General features: G+C 42.6%; 1 protein-coding gene and 1 pseudogene across 2 annotated transcripts in view; both read left to right on the top strand.

Annotated features, from left to right (window-relative positions):
• The first annotated feature begins 4,977 nt into the window (after positions 1-4,977).
• LOC120943594 (lipopolysaccharide-induced tumor necrosis factor-alpha factor homolog) overlaps positions 4,978-18,281 on the top strand; it is a 168,293-nt gene continuing 154,989 nt past the window's right edge. The window contains exon 1 of one of the 2 annotated variants that reach the window (XM_040356969.1): positions 4,978-5,051. The gene's annotated coding sequence lies outside the window, so the exon portion shown is untranslated. The remainder of the gene's footprint in view (positions 5,052-18,281) is intronic. The other variant, XM_040356971.1, reaches the window with a different exon arrangement.
• Positions 5,242-5,351, top strand: LOC120944530 (annotated as a pseudogene).

Below are 18,281 nucleotides of genomic sequence, written 5' to 3'. Positions count from 1 at the left end.
ACCTATATATTGCTGTCCCTATAGCGAATAGCTGGAACCTCTCCCAAACTCCAAACTATAAGATGCAGATCTCACAGAAATAAACAGTGCTTGTGTAGATTTCTGAAGCAGAATACTCCTCTCTGACACTGTCCCTCAATCAACAGCAGCCTGTCCCTACCCTAGCTAAAGCAGAGTGACGAGCAGTAAAACGATAAGATGCAGATCTCACAGAAATAAACAGTGCTTGTGTAGATTTCTGAAGCAGAATACACCTCTCTGACACTGTCCCTCAATCAGCAGCAGCCTCTCCCTACCCTAGCTAAAGCAGAGTGACGACTGTGCTGTGTGCCTCTATCTGATATAGAGGCTGGTAACATGCTGGGTCACATGCTGCACTGGCCAATCACAGCCATGCCATTAGTAGGCATGGCTGTGATGGCTTCCTAGTCACACAAGTAAAACAAATGGCGATTGGCTGCCGTGCAGCGCACCATAAAATAGCCAAACTCCGAACCCGAACTTTTTCCAATTATTCGGGTTCGGGAGCAAAAAAAAAACAAAGTCCGTACCGAACCCGAACTTTACAGTTCGGGTTCGCTCAACCCTATTAATAACCCCTTTCCTATGACCATCTCGGACAATGCTATTGAGAGATTTTTTATATTTATCAATCGGGTCCTTATTAAGCACAGTGTAGGTCCTTTCTCTCACACAGGGATGCTATTCCTTCCTCTGTACTCTTCTGTCTTTCCTTTTTAAATGTAACTTGTGATAGATCCTGTAAAACTAGTTCCTTAAACACTGTTATGCTCGGGGCTGGTTTTCCCGGAGGATTAAACCACGATGCATTCATAAGTCCAGTCCCCCCTCTTACATCTCCTCCCGCTGGAATACTATTCCTGATAATGGAATTGGACAAAAAATTACGTTTTATACTTCCTGGCATATTTCTGCACATCTAAAAACATTTGGAATTTATTGAGGGGCTTCCTAGGGGCGTATTTAAGCCTTTGATTCAGGGTTAACTTTTCAGCTCTAGTTAGTTCCTCTCCACTCAGGTTAAAAACTCCTTGACATATTACCTCCTTCATTTTTTTCGGAGTTGCTCCGTTTGCCTCCTCTGCCCTTCGCCCCTTCTCCCTTTCCCCTCTAGGGGTATTAGCACTTCACCCCCTCCCCTCTGGATTGTTGGTAGTTTGGGGTGTTTGTTATGATTATTGGAGGTGTTATCCAGCAGATTTTCCCTTCCTTTCTGTTCCTTCTTCATTTTCCAAGTCATAGGAGTGTTCGATTTTTATATTAAAAAAATTCCCTTTTTCACATATCTTAATAATTTTTATAATTATGAATTTTTATGAAATAATTTTAATTTTTACCAGTAAGAAATTATATTCATAGTGTATCATGTAATGCCGGCCACTGAACAGGTTGGCAATGTCATAGGGATAATGCCACTATTTATTTTTATGGTTATATATGTATTTTGTATAATCTTTTTATGGTGACATATGTATATTTTGTTTTTAAAGATGCCCCTATGGTGCCCATTTTTATTTACTGATACACAGAGTATGCAGGATTTTTATGGTATAATGTTATATGATGTATTGCCATGACATTAGTAAACAGGACTGTATTGTTTTTAATATTGTGACAGTAGGCAGGTTAAATCCCCTGGTTGCATCCAAGATGCTGTATGTATTTCTCCTAGGTTCAGGCTTTATGCCAGTTTGTACCTCTAGGGGGAGTGCTGGGAGTCCTGCTGGCAGGACTTGATGAGCCCAGCTGTATCAGGTGGGCTCGTTAGGTCCTCTACAAAAACACCCAGCATGCAAAGAGATATGCTCCAACCTGGAACCAGACCTGTGTGAATAGTCTGGGGAGTGATCATTGTGCGGTGAGACAAAGCCTGTGTGGCTACTATTACCAAAACTCTTACCAGCAGGGAGTTAGGGACTGGGGCAGCACTAGGCTGTACCCAGGCGTTAGTTAGGGACACCGATGTGTTTAATAAGCGGTCAAGTGACCAGGGTTTATTTCACGTCGTTTAAGCTCACACACGATAATTTTTTACAACCCGAAAAACAACTTTGTTGAAAACGTTGTTAAAAAATGCAGCATGTTTGATTTCTTGTTTTTGTTTTTCAGAACCCGAAAAATGATGTGAAGCCCACACACGTTCGTTTTAAATTGCATTTTTTTTAAACTTTGTTTTTTACATGCCGAAAAATAATCGTGTGTACGTGGCATGAGTCCCAATACACCATATTTCTAGCTCTTCTAGCTTCTGTAGGGGCAGGTGTTTGAGGTGCTTGTCATAAAAGTCTCTATAGAGGAGGGTCACTTGCCCTCCAGTATCCAGGAGGTCCTTGGTGTATATTCCTTCCACTTGGATGGAGACAATGGGGGAAGGTCCCACTAACGTGGGAGGGAATTTGTGAGAGGTGGCAGGTTGGGCCTGTTCAGTGGCCTGTATCTGCACCCCTTTCTTGTGGAAATTCTGATATGGCTTAGTCTCTGTTGAGCTCTGGGCATCTGGTGTGCACCGACTCCCCGTCCCTGGGGAAGCCCGGGTCAAAGGGAGCAGGACAATGGGTCGCTCAGAGACAACAACGGGAACCCTCTGTGAGGGTTTGGACTTCCGCTGCGGTCTCTTTGCGTCGAGCTAGCTGATGAAACAGGGCACCCGGTTGACTCCTTCACCGGGGCCCTCTGGAGTTTCCTGCAGGCTTTTGGCGCTGTGCCTCAGGTTTTCCTGGGCTTGGGTACACTCATCGATAATGTCCAGTTCCTCCGCAGTTGAAGCAAACTTTGTTACTCATTAGCCTCTGGCTGAATGTAGTAGATGATGTCTGAGGCACTCTTGTCATGGTGTTACCTTCATTAGTTGTCTTGGTGACTTTTGCTATCAACAAGGTCATCATCTCCATCATCTGTGCCATTTGAGACTTCAGGGTGGCTATTTCAGCATCTCACTCCACTGTTCCTAGGGACCCGACTTCAGCTAAAGATGTGGAGGCTGGACGAACAGCTGCTTGCTTGTCATCGAACATGGCTTCTTCATCTCTCACAACCCTGATGAGGTCAGGTCAGCTGCTTTCTCTGTCTGTCCGAACTCCTCCTATAACATATAAAAAGAGATTTAAATACTATAAAAACAAGTAATTGTAAAAATAGAGAAAATCACAAACAGCGCTGATTTTCTCTATTTTTACAATTACTTGTTTTTATAGTATTTAAATCTCTTTTTATATGTTTGTATTTATTTAAACGGCTGCTTTTTTTAATTTAATTGTATACTGTGATACACAGATGTTCATGTTATTGAAAGCTATTTGTTATTGATTATTGTGCAGTCTCTGTCCATTTGCGGCGCCGGGAGGTGTATTATAGGCCCACAATACACTTCTTCTTTCCTCCTATAACATGTTGTGTTACTAAATCTCAAGTTCCTGATAGCCTCAGCAGCAGCTCCTCGCAAACTCTCACTGATGCGTTGCTTCTTTGGGCATCTGGCAGATCCCACTCTTCTATGGCCTGCATAGCCTGCTCCATCCATACTTCAAATTCTTCCTCTCCATTTGGCACTGTACAGTACTGACCTTGCAGCATGGGGTAAAATGAAACAGAAAACCCCAGGATCCAGCTATAGAATACTCAGGTGCAATAGATCCACCGCCGTGGAACTACAGGTCTCAGCGGCAGTCTGTATAGCAGGCAATCACTTAGCAATAGTACAGTCACTACATGGATAGGCAAATGCCTTCTCACCACTCTAGATCCCAGCTGGATGTGGACTGCATCTGTGTAGATGGCACCTCCGCGTCGTGCTGCTCCTCCCGGTGTGCTGGAAGGCAATTGGCTTCAAAAACTCTGAAACGCTGGCTTGTTCTCCTGATCGATCAGCATGGCTGCTTACAAGGATCCTTCTGGGGCAGGCGATCTGCTCTCTGCTATAGATCACAGGCTCTCCCAGCCCTGGGCACACACACAGGCCTCTTGCTGGTTGTTGAATGGCGTCCAGAGAGAGAGAAAGCATGCCACGCCTGTCCTTTTATCTGCTTACCCAGCAGGCTGTGCTGTGACTTGGCATTGTGGGTTTGTAGCTTGGCATTGTAGGTTTGTAGTTCCCAGCCTGATTTAACAACATGAGTACTTCCTCATTGTCCTAAATATCCCATAATGCATAACTGTTTTTCTTAACCAGAAGGAAATATCCTGATAAAGTTTCAATGGCCACTAGAGGGAGCCAAACCCTTTCTAAAGAACAATACATTTCTTAAATGATAACTTTGGTAGTAGACCTCTGCTACACAAAAAAAATTGAATTTCAAACCGACTTAAATATATCAGAAAAATTACTTTATTAACTGACTGAACCCTTGAAAATGATTTATTAACCCCCGAACCCCCCCCCCCCCCCACATGTAAAAATATTCAAAAAACAAAAACATTAACACTGGCCAGGGCTTCCTATGACCGCAATTGCTGAATCAAGACTACTTTTGTCAACCTACTGTATATTACCATAAACAATAAGAATGAACACATCATCAGATGAAGTTATCATTGTGTATATGTTTTTAAGAAGATAATAACTTTGAACAAAGTCCCTTGTAGCAACGCAAGAGTATATTTAATTAGTGCAGTATATCACTTCAGGATCAATTATGTAATTTAAACTATAAAGTCCATCCATGGTATTTGTGCAATAAAAGACAACAGTATGGCTGAGAATACTAAACACACTGAACATGTATATCCAGGAAATTCGCCCCAATGTACATGACTGTAGTGGACCAAATTCTCTTCCGGTAGCAGAAGGCTACATAAAATACCAAATGCAAAGTTCACAAAAAAATCTTTTTACCTTCCTGGAGAAACAATTATTAGAAATGTTTGTCATTGTTTCCATTCTAATGTCATGAAGGGCATTTGATTAGTTGGTTAAACTTTGAACCGGCCTCACCCTTTCTTTATGGTACAATGTGTTTCAGCTTTGCTGATCACTCATAAACCAGCTGCCTGTGGAAGTTTAATAAACCTGCGGAAATCCGATTCTTGATCAGGTCAGAAATTTTATTTTCCTTTTCTAATATGAAAAAATGTGCAAAGACGGTCCAACCTTTACTACCTATTTTTTTAACATGTGTAAATTAAATGGTCTAAATTTGTTGGGGTGAAGTGCATCAAGCCATCCTCTTTTCTCAGAGACAGAAAGCTCTCCCTATGCTGCAAAATAATTATGCCTGCCCTGGATTAGCTTCTCAGCCTTTTGGCTAAGATCAAGTGTAGTTTCTGTTCTTATCAGTTGTCAGAGGAGCGCAGAAGCATCTCCTAATGGGGTGGGTGCAATCCAATGACGTCATTGCACCTGGAAGGATGGTTTCAGCAGGGACTATGCCGAGCTGCCCGACAGATACTGGGGGCCAGCCTATGGTTGCGTCTGAGCCATCTGGAAGGGTTCTCCTGGTGAGGATGGGTGGCTGCACTTGGTCTTGTCTTTTTGCCAAGTTCTAGTCCGGCCTTCTGGCTGGCTGGTGTAAGTGCTATCTCTGTCATCGATACGGTTGGAGGAGCTGGTAATGCCCAGGTATGCAACGGGGTAGGACCATGCAAATCCACCGGGTTGACGGGGGGGTCTGGAAGGGCTAGTATTGGTGGAGGCTGCTAACTGGAGCGGCAGTTCTCCCTAAGAAAACCTTGAAGGGCTCTCTAGTTGGCAGTGGTGGAGGGCTGCCATAGCCGGTCGGGGGGTTGGATTTGGAACGGAAAAGCCTATGGTGCATGTGCCTTTGGAGTGGCAGTCCAGGAGTATCTGAGAATCACTGTGAGTAATCACTGTGAGTGATACCACAGTCACTGCACCAGCAACACGCTTTTTTTAGCACCTGCCTCCTGGGCCGGGCCTTTTGGCTAGGACCGGAGGAATTTTTTATTCCTGGCCGGAGGGCCTGGTCATTGTAGAACACAATGACCACGCTTTCACTCTCCTCTCCACTATCCCTTTCCCTCACTTTATTTTATTCATAGCCTATGTTTGTCACGTTTTTGTCTTTTTTTTATTTGTGCACGTTTTTTGTTCACTGTGTGACTAGTAGGGTGGGGGTCCTCAGGCCAGCCCTGAACGTCTTGGGAGTGGGTGGACATGGCCTTCTGGCTTAGTTCACTTGCTCTCATGGGGTCTCCCTTCGGGGGAGCCCCACCTAGTACTGGGAGGGTTCTGTTTCGGCAGTCCCTCCAAGGAAGTTGGGTCCGTGTCGCCTTCGGTTGCTCGGACCACAGTACCTCAGTCCCCGTCTGGAGCCTAATGCCCCTAGGGATCAGGGTTTGGGTCCTTTTTACAGGAGGACCACTTGACGTTCCACCCGTCTGTATGTTTTGTGAACACTCTTTATGTGTGTGCACATTTTTTTCTGGGTGTATTCACACGCCATAGGCTTTTTTAAAAAAAATGTGTGCAATAAAAGACAACAGTATGGCTGAGAATACTAAACACACTGAGCATGTATATCCAGGAAATAGTGCATTTTATATACAACTACACTGCTCAAAAACATTAAAGGTACACTTTGAAAACATATCAGATCTCAACAGGCAAAAATCTCATGCTGGATATCTATACTGATATGGACTGGGTAATGTGTTAGGAATGAAAGGATGGCACACCTTTTGATGGAAATTAAAATTATCCACCTACAGAGGGCTGAATTCAAAGACACCCCGAAAATCAAAGTGAAAAAATTATGCAGCAAGCTAGTCCATTTTGCTGAAATTTCATTGCAACAACTCAAAATGGTCCCCAGTTTGTATGGCCCCCAAGTGTTTGTATGCATGTCTGACAACATCAGGACATGCTCCTAATGAGACGACGAATGATTTCCTGGGGTATTTCCTCCCAGATCTGGACCAGAGCATCACTGAGCTCCTGAACAGACTGAGGTGCAACCTGGCGGCACTGTATGGACCCAGAGGTGTTCTATTGGATTTAGGTCAGGTGAGTGTGGGGGCCATTCAATGGTATCAAATTCTTCATCCTCCAGGAACTGGCTGCATGCTCTCACTACATGAGGCCGGGCATTGTCGTGCACCAGGAGGAACCCAGGACCCACTGCTGCACCAGCGTAGGGTCTGACAATGGGTACAAGGATTTCTATTGTGTAGCCTGTAGAGGTCTGTGCATCCCTCCATGGATATGCCTCCCCAGCCCATCACTGACCCACCACCAAACCGGTCATGCTGAACTGTTACAGGCAGCATAAAGTTCTCCGCGGCTTCTCCAGACCCTTTCACTTCTGTCATATATGCTAAGGGTGAACCTGATCTCATCTGTGAAAAGCATGGGGCACCAGTGGCAGATCTGCCAATTCTGCTGTTCAATCTAAAATGCCAATCGAGCTCCACAGTGTCTGGCAGTGAGCACAGAGCACACTAGAGGACGTCGGGCCCTCAGGTCACCCCCATGAAATCTGTTTCTGATTGTTTGGTCAGAGACATTCACACCAGTGGCCTGCTGGAGGTCATTTTGTAGGGCTCTGGCAGTGCTCATCCTGTTCTTCCTTGCACAAAGGAGCAGATACTGGTCCTGCTGATGGGTTAAGGACCTTCTACGGTTCTGTCCAGCTCTCCTAGAGTAACTGCCTGTCTCCTGGAATCTCCTCCATGCTCTTGAGACTGTGCTGGGAGACACAGCAAACCTTCTGGCAATGACACATATTGATACGCCATCCTGGAGGAGTTGGACTGCCTGTGCAACCTTTATAGGGTCCAAGTATCGCCTCGTGCTACCAGTAGTGACACTGACCCTAGCCAAATGCAAAACTAGTGAAAAACAGTCAGAAAAGATGAGTAGGGAATAAAAATGTCAGACACCTCCACCTGAAATAACATTCCTGTTTTGGAGGTCGTCTCATTGTTGCCCATCTAGTGCACCTGTTGTTAATTTCAATTAACAGCAAAGCAGCTGAAACTGATTAACAACCCCCTCTGTATACACCCCTCCCCCTCTGCTACTTAACTGACCAGATCAATATCCCAGGAGTTCTGATTCAAAAGTGTTCCTTTAATTTTTTGGAGCAGTGTATATAGATCAGACCAAAATAAGGGACAAATGAGGAGGAAAAAGGGACAGAGGGACTTTGTTCCAAATCAGGGAGAGTTCTAGAAAACAGGGACAGTTGGGAGCTATGATTTAACCACTTCAATATCGAACACTATTACCAACTTCCTTCCCAGGCCAATTTTCAGCTTTTAATGCTGTAACACAATAGCGTGGTCATGTAACACTATACCCATATGAGATTTTTATCAGTTTTTCACACAAAAAGAGCTTTCTTTTGGTGGTATTTATTCACCATTGGGTTTTTATTTTTTGGTAAATAAACGAAAAAATAAGATTTTTTTTAAAAATGTGTTTCTTTTTGTTTCGGTTATAAAATTTTGCAAATAAATAATCTTTCTTCATAAATTTGGACCAAAATGTATTCTGCTACATTTCTTTGGTGAAAATACCCCCAAATCTGTGTATATTATTTAGTCTGTAGTAAAGTCCACAAACTATGGTATATTGATCTGAAAATCAATCCTAATGGACTGATGGGCCTCTTTCCTTTCTTGAGGCTGGGTTCACACTAGACATGTGCAATATGTTTAGTTTCGAATTCGTTTTTAACGAATTTTGAGAAATTCGTTATTTCCGAATTTTTTAATTTCCGAATTTTCGTATTTCCGAGATTTCTAATTTGCGAATTTTCGGATTTCCGAGATTTCGAATTTCCGAATTGTCGTAATTCCGAATTTTTTAATTTCCGAATTTCAGAAATTCGGATTTTCGGAAATTTGAATTTTCGAATTTTGCCGTTTCGAAATCAAATTTTCGAAATTTAGACTTTTTGAAATTCCGAATTTTCGATTTTTGAAATTCCGAATTTTCGATTTTTGAAATTCCAAATTTTCGATTTTTGAAATTCCGAATTTTCGATTTTTGAAATTCCGAATTTTCGATTTTTGAAATTCCGAATTTTCGATTTTTGAAATTCCGAATTTTCGATTTTTGAAATTCAGAAAATTTTAAAATTCGAAAATTATGAATTTCGAAAATTATGAATTTAGAAAATTATGAATTTAGAAAATTATGAATTTCGAAAATTTGGAATTTCGAAAATTCGGATTTGGATTTTGTGTCGAATTTTCAAAATTCAAGCGAATCCAGAGCTGTGTCCATCTGTAGTGGCTCCCTCTTGGTTCCGCAGAAGTCATTCAAATCCTGTGATGAGGGAGCAGGGGGTGGGGCCACATTTTGTGTCAATAGACACAGGCAGCCTGGCTGGGGAGCGAGCCTGCAGGTAAAGTAGCTTCCTATAGTGGCACACCCAGAAGTGGAGGATCGGTACCACTCTGTGCAATTCTGTTGCACCAAAGTCGGTAAGTGTGAACCTGTTTTTTGTTGTTTTTTTAGTCCTTACAATCACTTTAACCACTTCCCGACGGCCGTACGACTATTGACGGCCGCAGGGTGGTTCTACTTCTCTGAGGCGCCGTCAATTGACGTCCGCCCCTTTCCGCGTTCCCCGCGCGCGCTCCTGAGCGCACAGCGGGGAACTTCTGTGCTGGCCGTGTCCCTTGGACACAGCCAATCACAGATCGCCGTGAACGGCCAATCGGAGTGGACGTTTGCTAGGCGATCTGTGCGGCCAATGAGAGATGATCTCATATGTTTTAAAAAATAATAATAATAATATTTCTGTCCCTTATTTTGTAGGCGCTATAACTTTTGCGCAAACCAGTCGCTTATTGCGATTTTTTATTTTTTTTTACTAAAAATATGTAGAATACGTATCGGCCTAGACTGAGGATAAAAAAAAAATTGAGCTATTTATTATAACAAGTAAAAAATGTTTTTTTTTTTTCAAAATTGTCGCTCTATTTTTGTTTATAGCGCAAAAAATAAAAACCGCAGAGGTGATTAAATACCACCAAAAGAAAGCTCTATTTGTGGGGGAAAAAGGACGTCAATTTTGTTTGGGAGCAAAGTCGCACAACCGCGCAATTGTCAGTTAAATTGACGCAGTGCCGAATCGCAAAAAGTCCTCTGGGCAGGAAGGGGGTTTAAGTGCCCAGTAAGGAAGTGGTTAAATGTGTTCACACAGGAGTTTAAAAAACATGCACACAAAAAAAACATAAAACCACGCTTGTAATCACATCACCCAATACATGTGATTTCTAGAAACACTAACATGACAGCGCATAAAAATACTCATTGCAGAATCTGCAACACCACTGGAAGGAAACGTAGTGAGAAAAGTTTGTGACTCCTCTGCACTATTCACCCATTAAGGAGAATTCGGAATTTTGAAAATGCGAAAATTAAATAATTCGAAAATTTGGAATTTCGAAAATTCGAAAATTAAATAATTCGAAATTTTGAAAATTTAAAAATTAGTTGGTGGGTTTCCTCATCACAGCAGATTTGTCTTCAGATCTCCAACACAAAGACAGATGCACAAACCCCTGTCCAATTTGTATTCCTGTCTGTGACCCCCCACATTTCGTATTTCTGAATTTCGGAAATTCGAATTTTCGAATTTTTTAATAATTCGGAAATATGAAAATGAAAACATTCTGAAATTCTAAAATTCGGAATTTCAAAAATTAAAAAATTAAAAAATTCAGAATTTCAAAATTGCAAAATTCTAAAATCGAAAATTCTAAAATCGAAAATTCGAAAAACATTTTGTATTTCCGAAAATTTTGAAAAAAAACTAAAATCTGAATTTTCGAATTTTGAGAATTCCGAATTTTCGAAAGTGTGGAATTTTCGATTTTTTTATTTTTCGAATTTTCGAAATTGTGGAATTTTCTAAATTTCGAAAGTTCGTTTTCATTTTATTCGTTTTTTTTATTGTTTTTTTTTCAAAAATTCGGAAAATTATTTTTTTCCGTTTTATTCGTTTTCTGCTCTTTAAAAAATTTTCATTCGAAAATTAAAAAATTTGGAATTTCGAAATTTCAAAACTCGAAAATTAAATAATTAGGAATTTCGAATTTCGAAAATTTGAAAATTAAATTCGAATTATTTAATTTTCGAATTTTCGAAATTCGAAATTCTTATTTATTTAATTTTTGAGTTTTGACATTTTTAAATTCCGAAATTTAAAAATTAGTTGGTGGGTTTCCTCATCACAGCAGATATGTCTTCAGGTCTCCAACACAAAGACAGATGCACAAACCCCTGTCCAATTTGTATTCCTGTCTGTGACCCCCACAATTCGTATTTCCGAATTTCGGAAATTCGAATTTTCGAATTTTTTAATAATTCGGAAATACGAAAATGAACATTCGGAATTTCAAAAATTCGAAAATTAAAAAATTCAAAATTTCAAAATTGCAAAATTCTAAAATCTAAAATTCGAAAACATTTTGTATTTCCGAAAATTGAAAAATTCGAAAATTCGAAAATTAAAAAAATCGAAAATCTGAATTTTCGAAATTGTGGAATTTTCGAATTTCTTAATTTTCGAATTCGAAAATCTATAGTTCGAAAATCTAAAATTCGAAAGTTCGTTTTCGTTTTATTATTTTTTTTTTATATATTTTTTCCAAAAATTCGGAAAATTATTTTTTCCGTTTTAATCGTTTTTTGCTCTTTAAAAAAATTTCATTTGATAATTAAAAAATTCGGAGTTTCGAAATTGCAAAACTCGAAAATTAAATAATTCGAAATTTCGAAATTCGAAAATTCGGAATTTCGAAATTCGAAAATTTGAAATTTCGAAAATTCGAAAATTCGAAAATTTAAAAATTGAAAACGATTTTTTAATTTTCGAATTTTTTAATTTTTACATTTTTTTAATTTTCGAATAATTCGAAATTTCGAAAATAGAAAAATTCTAAAATTCGGAATTTCAAAAATTGAAAAATTCGAAAATTTTAAAAAATCGAACATCTAAAATTCTAAAATTAGAAAATGGTAAATTTCCGAATTTCCAAAAATTCCTTTTTTTTTGTTTCATTCGTCTTTTTAAGGAAATTCTGAAAATTCGGAATTCGGAAATCTGGAGTTCCGAATTTTCGAATTTCCGAATTTCCCGAATTTACAAAAAAAGCAAACGAATAAAACAAATTTTTCGAATTTCCCGAATTTACAAAAAAAAAAGAATGAAATAAAAACAAATTTTTCTAATTTCCCAAGTGCACATGTCTAGTTCACACTGCAGCATGCTCCTACTACCAGCAGGAGTCCATTGCGTCTCTATTCTCCGTTTCAGGTCTGACTTCAGCCCAATTTTTTTGCTGAATTTGGACCTGAAAAAGACCAAAATGCAGAGATGTGTGAAAAGGCTCCATAGAGAGCCGGTCACAATTTCCTGCTATGCGAATTGGACCTGTCCTGTCCTACATACACTGACCTGTCCTGTCCTGTCCTACATACACTGACCTGTCCTGTCTTACATACACTGACCTGTCCTACATACACTGACCTGTCCTGTCCAACATACACTGACCTGTCCAACATACACTGACCTGTCCAACATACACTGACCTGTCCAACATACACTGACCTGTCCAACATACACTGACCTGTCCAACATACATACACTGACCTGTCCAACATACACTGACCTGTCCAACATACACTGACCTGTCCAACATACACTGACCTGTCCTGTCCTACATACACCGACCTGTCCAACATACACTGACCTGTCCTGTCCTACATACACTGACCTGTCCAACATACACTGACCTGTCCAACATACACTGACCTGTCCTGTCCTACATACACCGACCTGTCCAACATACACTGACCTGTCCTGTCCTACATACACTGACCTGTCCTACATACACTGACCTGTCCTGTCCTACATACACTGACCTGTCCTGTCCAACATACAATGACCTGTCCTGTCCAACATACACTGACCTGACCAACATTCACTGATCTGTCCTGACCAACATACACTGACCTGACAAACATACACTGATCTGTCCTGACCAACATACACTGACCTGACCAACATACACTGACCTGTCCTGTCCAACATACACTGACCTGACCAACATACACTGATCTGTCCTGACCAACATACACTGACCTGTCCTGACCAACATACACTAGCACTGACCTGACCAACTAACACTGACCTGATCTAGCTGGTAGGCATACACAATCACTGACCTACCTCAGCCGTGGTGTGCCCGTCATAGTGCAGCCAGGGAGGCTTAGGACCCGAGGAGGAGAGCTGCCGAGCAGGGAGTGGGGATGCGGCAGGCAGCCATGGTGTGTGGCGCGGGAGCGCCCAGTGTGCCATCAGCCATAGGAGGCTCAGGAGCCGTGCCGACGTGGAGAGCCGCCAAACCAAGCAGGGAGCGGGCATGTCGCATGGCGCACTGGGCGGCATTGTAATTCCCACCTTCTAAGCTTGCGGCGCCTATGATGGACGTCACAGGTCCTGCGGTCTCGGCATTGGATCAGTGGGACGTCCATCATAGGCATTGGGCTCCAGAAGGCGGGACCAGCCTGCTATCGCACTTGGCAGGACTCAGCGGCACTCGGCAGGGATCGGGGCTAACAATGGCATGCTAAATGCCCGGGACTCGGGGCTTTACGGGGACCCATTCGGGGCTCCAGCCCCCTAAGCCCGGGCCTAACGACGCCCCTGGATAAGATCCTTTCTCTCTATTCCTTCCTCTGTACTCTTCTGTCTTTCCTTTTTAGATTTAACTTGTAATAGATCCTGTAAAACTAGTTCCTTAAACACTGTTATGCTCGGAGGATTAAACCACGATGCATTCCTAAGTCCAGTCCCCCTCTTACATCTCCTCCCACTGGAATACTATTCTTGATAATGGAATTGGACAAAAAATGAAGTTTTATACTCAGTTTCCTGGCATATTTCTGCACATCTAAAAACATTTGGAATTTATTGAGGGGCTTCCTAGGGGCGTATTTAAAGGAGTTGTAAAGGAAAACATTTTTTTACTCAATTGACTGTTTACAGGGTATAGAGACAAAAGGGCCGGTTTTACAGAGAGCAGGCGCACATTACGCTGCCGTATCGCAAATAAGATACGCTATGCCAACGCAGCGCAGAGAGGCAAGCATGGAATTCACAAAGCAATTGCTCCCTAAACTGCGCTGGGTTTCTAAGGCGTAAGCCGGCGTAGGTGGAAGTGGGCGTGAGCCATGCAAATGAGGCGTGACCCCATGCAAATGATGGGCCGAGCGCCAGACAGATACTTATAAAGAACGGCGCATGCGCCGTCCCATGGACGCATCCTCATGCACATGCTCAGAATCACGTCGGAACAACTGCCTAAGATACGTTGGATCACTGCCTACGGCGTGAACGTAACCTACGCCCAGCCAGACAAACGTCCAACGTGAACTACATAGACTTGGGTTCCCTGGTGCAGTCCTTTGCATGGATGCTGCTGAGTTACACCTCCTTTATGGGGCATAACTTTACGCCGGACGTATAACTTACGCGCACTGCGTCGGACGCACTTACGTTCGTAAATCGGCGTATTTTCCTCATTTGCATATTTGAATGGCTAATCAATGGGAGCGTAAATATGCGCCCAGCGTAAATGTACGACCACCCTACGCCGGCGTGAGCAAGTTACGTCGGAAGGCTGAAGCCTTTTTGTAGGCGTATCTTAGTTTGTGGGTTCGGCGCACAGATATGACGGCGCACATTAGCACTTACGTCGGCGTATCTTGAGATACATCGGCGTAAGTGCTTTGTGAATCCGGGCCATAATAGGAAAACAAAACGATTAAAAATAGATAAAAAACAATCATATAATGTAACTTTAGTTTCAGTTTCGTTTTTGCATGTTATCCTGCCTCTGTGCTGTATAGAGCCATAGAGAAGTGAGGGTTTGGAAAACGAAACTAGATGCTCCCAGTACTGTGGTCCAAAGGAAACAGACAACCAGGAAGTGTCCAGAACAGAGCAGAAATACAGCAACATCAGAGCAAAAACGAACAATGAGGACAGGAAACCAGGACTGCAGTAAGGTAGAGGAAGCTATTTAGCTAAAAAAAAAAATCCTTTAGTGACCCTTTAAGCCTTTGATTCAGTTCCTCTCCACTCAGGTTAAAAACTCCTTAACATATTACCTCCTTCTTTTTTTCGGAGTTGTTTCGTTTGCCTCCTCTGCCCTTCGCCCCTTCTCCCTTTCCCCTCTAGGGGTATTAGCACTTCACCCCCTCCCCTCTGGATTGTTGGTAGTTTGGGGTGTTTGTTATGATTATTGGAGGTGTTATCCAGCAGATTTTCTCTTCCTTTCTGTTCCTTCTTCATTTTCCAAGTCATAGGAGTGTTCGATATATATTTTTTCACATATCTTAATAATTTTTATAATTTGAATTTTTATGAAATAATTTTAATTTTTACCAGTAAGAAATTATATTCATAGTGTATCATGTCCTGCAGGCCATTGACCAGGCTGCCAATGTTATAGGTGGACCTGTTAGGGATAATATCACTATTTCTTTTTATGGTTATATATGTATTTTGTATAATCTTTTTACAGTGACATATGTATATATTTTGTTTTTCAAGATGCCCCTATGGTGCCCATTTTTATTTACTGACACACAGGGCTATGCAGGATTTTTATGGTATAAATATATGATGTATTGCTATGACATTAGTATACAGGACTGTATTGTTTTTAATATTTTAATGTGTTCTAAGCTTTGATCATAATGTGTATGTAGCAATCATCATTCATAAGTTTTCTTGCCATCAGCACGGTGTTCTTAGTATTGTTAATAGGATATTTCCCTTTGGGCATCCTTGCATGTAATTTTATTGCTGCAGGGTTTGCCGACAGGGTTGCAGTGCTGTACACTGAGTGACCTGGTGGCATTCTAGTCCAATTAGGTTTCCGGTGTCTCTCTCCTGCTGTTATTTAAGCGTGGTGTGTGACGTCCGGTTCTAGACTCCTTACCCTGTAGATGCCTCATACGGAGAAACGCAGCGTCGGGTGGAGCGATAGAATTTGACGTCACCACGCTCCAGCTGGCTGGCTCAAGCCGCAGCTGGCTTCATTGCAGCCTCGTGTGAATAACTTTCCCTGCTTTCAATATACTTTTATGATGTCAGTGTCCCAGCTATCTGTGAATAAAGGGATTTGCTTTTAAAGCTATACTGCACCATGAAGTATCCTTCCTTTATTTCTCTACATTATGCCCTGTGAGTGATCCCATTCATCTGAAAGATTTGGAGGGAGATCCCTGATGCAGCCTGTGTATTGTTAGTGGAGGAGTGAGCCCAGCTGCCGCTGTTGGAGTGATTCTTGTATGCTGAGCTTGTTTTGATCTCTGTGATAGAGATCCAACTTATCTGGTAAGCGGCCACTTTATATATCCCTAACTGCTTGTCATCTGTCCAGTGGAATTATCTGAGGAAGATTGTACATCTGGCGTGTCTTTTCTGGTTACACATTCATTTTTGATATCACAGTTTGTTCATGTCACCCACAGTCTTCTCCATCAGACTCTGGAAAGTGGCCGGGGTGCCGGACAGGCCTTGAGGCATGCAGTGAAATTTGAAGAATGCCACTGGGGTAATGAAAGCGGTCTTTTCCCGGTCGTCTGGGTGCATGGGGATTTGGTAGTACCCGCTCTTCATATCTAGCATGCTAAACCACTTCGCCTCTGACAGGCTCTGTAAGGCGTCTTCTATCCTCCGGTGGTATATTGGTCAGGAATGGTCCTTCGGTTTAGCATCCTGTAGTCGATACACAACCGCAGCAACCCATTCTTCTTCCGTACCACCACTATTGGGGAAGCATATGGACTCCGAGACTCTCCGATGACTCCTGCTCTCTTCAACAGCTGTTTGCGCAGGTCTTCCAAGTCCCCTAAAGGAATCCGTCTGACTCTTTCTTGGAATGGCTTATCCTTTGGAGGTGGATCCGGTGTTGGGCACTTTTTGCACATCCGACATGAAAATCGCTCCCTCCAGGCAGGTGAGAGAGGAGTATTCTTCAGATAGAACTCCTCTACAGGGATTTCATTTTTGTGTCTCCCACGAAATCAGATGGTGAGACTTACTGCATTAACTTGTCCTAACAATGTCCGAGCCGGCATCTTCACAGGCAAGGTTCTTATGTTGCGAACACTAACTGTGTCCTTCCGTGAATTCTCTGTAACGCCTTTGTTGGGACCACTTCAGGGATTATCTCCACACCTATGTCTTCTTTCTGACCGTCCGCTTCAAGGGCAATGAAAGGGCCTGGTTGCTTCCGATTCAGCTTGACGGTTGCTCTCAAACAAGCTACCACTCCGGGCTGTAACACCTTCTCACTCCGGTCCAAGCGGCAGATCTTCCCCACTCCTTCAGCTGAAGCCTTCTGTTCTTGCACAAGGCGCTGATAGGCTTGTCTCAACATGGGGTACACACTTGTAGTTGAAGTGCCGTGCTCTTGGACAAGAGGTGTTAACAGTCTTCTGACAAGGTCAGTATTAGTTCCGATGATGAGGGAGCTTTTATTAGCCTCTGGAGGACGAGGACAGACCACTGCCAAAGTATCAAAAGTCTCAGCCTTCCCAGGTACAGAGGGGTCAAAGGTCAGTTTGACTGGTAGATAGTCATCATAAGGGTAATTCCGAGTCCCAATACACCATATCTCTAGCTCTTCTAGCTTCTGTAGGGGCAGGTGTTTGAGGTGCTTGTCATAAAAGTCTCTATAGAGGAGAGTCAGTTGCGCTTCAGTATCCAGGAGGGCTTTGGTGTATATTCCTTCCACTTGGATGGAGACAACGGGGGAAGGTCCCACTAACGTGGGAGGGAATTCGTGAGAGGTGGCAGGTTGGGCCTGTTCGGTGGCCTGTATCTGCACCCCTTTCTTGTGGAAATTCTGATTCGGCTTAGTCTCTGTTGAGCACTGGGCATCTGGTGTGCACTGACTCCCCGCCCCCGGGGAAGCCCGGGTCAAAGGGAGTGGGACAATGAGTCGATCAGAGGCAACAACAGGAACCCTCTGTGAGGGTTTTGACTTCCGCTGCGGTCTCTTTGCGCCAAGCTAGCTGATGAAACAGGGCACCCGGTTGACTCCTTGTTTCCTGCCGGCTTTTGGCGCTGTGCCTCAGGTTTTCCTGGGCTTGCACTCATCGATAATGTCCAGTTTCTCCGCAGATGAAGCAAACTTTGTTACTCATTGGCCTCTGGCCGAAGGTAGTAGATGATGTCTGAGGCACTCTTGTCATGGTGTTACCTTAATTAGTTGTCTTGGTGACTTTCGCTATCAACAAGGTCATCATCTCCATCATCTGTGCCATTTGA

The sequence above is a fragment of the Rana temporaria genome, chromosome 6 (genome assembly GCF_905171775.1).
Source record: "Rana temporaria chromosome 6, aRanTem1.1, whole genome shotgun sequence".
Taxonomy (NCBI): domain Eukaryota; kingdom Metazoa; phylum Chordata; class Amphibia; order Anura; family Ranidae; genus Rana; species Rana temporaria.
This window is presented reverse-complemented; position numbering and strand designations above follow the sequence as displayed.